Source organism: Pteropus medius, unplaced genomic scaffold (assembly GCF_902729225.1).
Source record: "Pteropus medius unplaced genomic scaffold, Ma_sr-lr_union100, whole genome shotgun sequence".
NCBI lineage: Eukaryota > Metazoa > Chordata > Mammalia > Chiroptera > Pteropodidae > Pteropus > Pteropus medius.
The window spans coordinates 970,121-975,855 of NW_024354867.1; the positions used below are offsets into that span (position 1 = coordinate 970,121).

At 37.7% G+C, this 5,735-nt stretch overlaps 1 pseudogene; it reads right to left on the reverse strand.

The window, feature by feature from the left end:
* Window positions 1-352: 352 nt before the first annotated feature.
* Window positions 353-472, reverse strand: LOC120596776 (uncharacterized; annotated as a pseudogene).
* Window positions 473-5,735: the final 5,263 nt, after the last annotated feature.

Consider the following 5,735-nt stretch of genomic DNA (forward strand, 5'->3'; position numbering starts at 1 on the left):
ATCTTTGGAAGTCTGCATGATGTCAAATCTATGTCCACTATAGAAACACAAACTACTGCGATAAGAGATTATGAAGGATAATCCTCAACAGTTTGAAAAGTATAGTGTCTGGAGCTGATTCTCAGGTTTGGCTGCACCTTGGGATTGCCCAGGGAGTTTATAAAACAGTCGTCGACTGGACCCAAGCCTTGGGGTTCTGATGTAATGCTGTGGGCAATGGCCTTAGCATCCAGATTTTTAACTGCCTTCCAAGTGATTCTATTTTTTTTTTTAGACGAGGCAACCCTTGGTTGACCTCATAGATTGCAAGGACTTTGTCAGTTTACAGTCCCTTATTTTTTTATTTTTTTTACAACTGCAGCACCCTGGTCTTCCTCGGTGGTCTCCCATCCAAGTACTAACCAGGCCCAGCCCTGCTTAGCTTCCGAGATCAGACGGGATCGGGCTTGTTCAGGGTGACATGGCCATAGACCCAAATGATTCTAATGGGCAATCAAGGCTGAACACTACTGAACTAAAGATATGTGCTGTAGTTCAAGTTTAGAAAAGGCATTCTTCTATTGAGTTAGTCACTGATTATGAGACTATACTTGTTTATGCCCTGTCACACTCAGTCACATTCACATGCTTCTAGTAGTGTGTGTGTATTGTGTGTGTGTGTGTGTGTGTTGGCTAGGGATGAGCATTACCATAATTTGGAAAGGAGATAGTCACTTAGAGTATTTTGCTTTGTTCATACTTAATTTGCTAATATTTTTCTGGAAACCTAAAATGACACAGAATTTTTCAGAAAATATTGGCAATAGATGGTTATCTCTTTAGACTCTTTATTGATAATAAAACCAGAATTGATTGTCAGGTTCAACAGTGAGTAGGCTCATTATTTAAAATAAATGTTTGGGGGTAGCATGAAGGGCTTGGTCTACTTGCTGGAATTCACAGAGGAAGATGGCCTACAAGGATGGAGAGACCCTTCCGCCTGTCTCTAATACTGTCTGGCCAGAATCAAAATATATATGCTGACACAAATGAAGCTGAAAGAGAGAGTCACAACTGAATCAAATGATTGTTGCAAAACCAAATGGATTGGGGTAGGGTCCAGCAGGGGAAGGAATGCAGCAGTGTAGCAACACTGTGCTGCAGAGACACGCCATACTGCTTGGGACATTGTAAGCCATGGGTGATGGATGGGTGTGGGGGAGAAGGTCCTCCAGGGGTTCTACTCAGGCCTCCTCGAGCAAGTGCATGACCCTTCTGGAAGCTCATAACTTGCTCGTTCTAACTCCTTTCCCCAGTCTTCTCTCATTCAGTGATTGACTTTCTGTGCTTCCACTTGCCCCAGTCTTCCAGGCTATCACCTCTGCCTAAGGAAATCAACTTGGCCTCTTAAGACTAACAAATGTAGCATTTGGGTTTTAATGAATGTAAATGGAATTTTTATCTGCCCAGTTACTGCTGGTTCTGCCCAGAAGGGTTGTGGTGAAGGGTTTCCTTCAGTCCCAAGAATGGGGTTTAGAACAGTGAAAGGTTTCTACCCTGTTTCTTTTTTCTTAGAATATGTCTAAAATTATTCATATCTCAACTTGTGGGAGACAATTTCCTTTCAAATATTCCCAGCTGAGCCACAAAAGAAATTCCTCTTCCTTAAATACTTTGACTTTGACCTAGATTTCTAACTAAATAGTATCTAAGAGAGTTTTTCCCCTTTCCCTGACCTGGTTATAAGCTTTCTTGTATTAACTATTAATGAAGGGCATCATGTCCAGATTGCTTCACTCTGATCCCTAAATTCAACATGTCTAAGAGAAGCAGAGGAAACTTGTTCACCTTACCATACTACACTATCCACATAGCTCATTATTTCTTATCACAGATATTTACTTAAAAGTATAGGGTTCAGGAAGAATATGACAGATGATAATAAAGGACGACTATCTACTACTCAAAAGAAATATTATCTACCCAATGAATCTAAGTGAAAAAGAACAAAGACTCACAATTTTAACAGGAGTAATAGGTCCCACAACTACTTCTCTACTTATGTTTTTGTAGCTAATAATGATGAAAAATCTCTCTTGGTACTCTTTTGTAGGAAATAAAAAGCCAATAATTAATCTGTCATCATACACACAGACACAATAATGGGATGATCACTTAGCATAGGGTCCTGTGTAAAGTAGGCATTCAAGAAATACTTATTGAGTATATGAAAATCAGAATATTTTGCTAGAGTAATTATTACTTTAGTTGTATTCACAGTCCTGAAAGTACTACATGCAGTAAGTAAAATCGGCTACTGAACATGTTGACAAGTTGAAGACATTTGGGATCCACCTTCGTTTGATTAAATCACAAAATGAATTGCTTGGAATCTTATATATGCATAAAATGTGAAAAGCGGAGAAAATATTGCATGTATTCAAACTGTTCAAAGCCAAAGACATGAATAATTTTTCCCCAAATGAAAAAATTATGGGAAAGCCCATTCAGTTAAAAGAAGGCAGTTGTCATTTACTTAGCTATATTACATGTGGTATATATTAAAGCCTTCTGTATGTAAAAAGAAATCGATGTGTGACTGTTACTGATCTTCTGGGATTAGTAGATAATAAAACAATTAGAAAAGAGCGAGGCATATACCAAGCCATCTATATCTATGTGACCAAGAAGCCTGAATTTGCAATTCAGTCTTAAGGAGAAAATGGGCTTGCCTGAGATTACCCCTTCTCAAAATGACTCAGAGAACAGATAGTTTTGTATTGAACATCTGTTGCTACAACCTCTGCTTTATACGTTATTTGCAACACATAGCCAGATACAAACATTTTTGAAAATGTGTTTGAATTTACCTCTGTTAAAGTTAAAGAAGTTGCCAAAAGGAAATAGAACTGATTTGTGATTGCTGTAACTCATCATAATAACATAAGCCATATACGCCAACACATACATAATTTAGGCCAAAATATTGATAAAAATTATTAAAGATGCTGTCATAGTCCTTTCTGGCTGCTATAACAAAACTATCATTGATTGGGTGGCTTACAAAAAACAGACATTTATTTCTCACAGTTCTGGACACTAGAAAGTCCCAAGATCAACACACCGGCAGATTTGGTGTCTAGTGAGGGCCTGCTTCCTCGTTCATAGCTGTCTTCTCACTCTACCATCACATGTTGAAAGGAGTAAAGGAGCTTTGTGTGGTCTTTTTTATAAAGACTCTAATCCACCCTCATGACTGAATCACCTCTCAATGGTCCCACCTCCAAATACCATCACAATGGGCTTTGGGATTTAACACATGAATTTTAGGCAGTCATAAACATTTTGTCTATAGCAGATGTCCTGACATAGACTGTTGGCCATTAAGAATTACTAGTTTCTCATTTTATGTTCTGCTCTAGGAGTCAATTTCAATAAATGCCATTGGATCTCAAACTGGCCTCAATCATATTTGTCCAGCCTCAGCTGAAAAGTTACATCATAAAAAAAGATAATTTTCAGAAAGTAAGGCTTAATTTATCTTCTTTACTCAATTATATCACAAGAATTAAATCTTCTTTAGAAACCATAAATCTAGATAAGGTGGTGCCTGATACAATTTTGGGTTGTTAGTGGAGAGTAAGATGCAGGGAACATGTGAAGAAAGGAGTATGTTTGGCACCTGGTCACGCTCAGAGTGATGTTACCTAGGGGTATTATGAATATGCCAAACATAAATGAAAAGGTAAAGTATATGTGGAGAAAAGTTAGTATCAAATCCAGAAAATTTGGGAGAATATATATCAGGAGACACAGTAAGACAAAAAATGATAATAAAATGAAAAAAAAATGAGTTTGTTACACAAAGAAAGTTAAAAAAAATAGAACTAGGAGAGAGGTTGGATCAGATCAGAAAATAGTTTGTTTATTTGCTCTTTGAATTATTGCTTTGTGTCAAGATCTGTATTAGTCAACAAAGTTAATGGACAAGAGAGTTGTGGTCTTTGTCCACAAATCCTTGAGTGAGCCTTTTTTTGGGATCCTGCTTAAAGCATCTCTTAAATGCCAGGATTGGCAATGTATTAGAGTCAAAACACCTGTTTATCTTAAGACACAAAGCACCTATAGGTCACTGTGCAAGCATTTCTCTAAAGGTGACTTGACAACAGTACTCCTGTTAGTGGCAACCTTTCAGGAGTCATTAAACTTCTTTTGTTGCACTCAGCTATTTATTTTTTATACCTCTTGAGGACTCATCAGGTAAGAAAGTAGAAGAAAATTTGTTTTTCTCTAGTACAGTACAGTATCTACTGGAAATTCTGCTGATGAAATCCTGAGACAACCATGCAAAAAGAATCTCCTTAGTTAGAAAAAAAATATTATATCAAGTAAGAAAAAAAAGATATACTATATACATTCAAAGTTATAGTGTTCAGATCTTTCTAGAAGGTTTGATCCTCTTGTGGTCCCACTGTTGCTAACTTTAATAATTCTAGGAAGCTAGAAGGCTATTCAGAAATGTGCAGTAAAAAACAAAAAATTACATTTTAGAGACTTGCTCTTCTATTTAAAATTTTTTTTCTTGTTCTGAGACAATCAGAATAGTGTTCTGCTTGAAAATAAATTCCCATGTTTAAAAGTAATTCTTGGGAAAAAAATCAATAAATCCAGAGAATCGGTGGTGTTATCTGGGTGGTTGACCAGCCACCCTTATGTTATCTAGACTTGCATTGCATGTGGTGATAACACCAGATGGTCTGTTTCCCATCTGTCCAGAGCCATTCACATTCTTTCCAAAGGGAAACACTTGGGGATTTCCAAGTTTGATATGCCAAAAGACAAAAATGTGAAAAGCAAGTTGAAAATAGGAAGAATGAAAAGTTCCCTGAGGGTGCGTGTTTTTAAGTCATCAAAAATTAATGAGGTTTGCATTGTGATTAAATTGCTAGTATCCATTTGAGTTACCAATGAATAAATACTGACCAGTTGTCATCCTTTTCATTGTGTGCTCTTTGGTTAAATAGTGAGTGTCCATCTCAATCTTTAGAATGGTGTTTCACTCAGCTGCACTCACTGAAATTGCTCAAATTGTAGCCTCAGTCACTGCTAGCTTCTGATCCTGATTACACCTTGACAAGGCTGGTGACATATTAGCCTCATACTCAGATCTGTCAAATAGATTACCTTTTCAATCCTTGTATCTGATGTGCCAAGAATGCCCCAAGCTGCAGGCTTTCTATGTTTACACTTCCACACACCGGGTGGTTTCTGCTCTGGTTTCCTATTTCGCATGTTTATTTTTTGTGTTTTTTTTTTTTTTTTTAAATAAGGCTAGTTTGCCTTTCTTCAGGTAAGCCCTAATGGACCTTAACTGTAATCCTTCGCAGATAGTTGTTTGGCCCTACTCCTCTTCATGACCTGCCTGCTCTCAGTTATTAGGGAACGGATGATCAGATCATTCTGGATTCTTAAGGTCTTCTGCAATGTCCCAAGGGACAACAGCTTATAGACCTCCTCCAGCAGCCTCTCAATGGGCAGATCTGAAGAAGCACTGATGGAGAAGCACCTCACAAGATATCCAAATAAAAGGACACCCCCTTTATAGTCTGACCCTCTGTCTATTAAGCGCACCAGGGCAGTATACAGGATAGAGGAGCTTCTCCATTGCACGCACTATACTTCATTCCCATGTTACCTAATTTTTCAAGGCCTCTGCTTCTCCACTTGTAAAATGGAGATAATACACCTATATATGG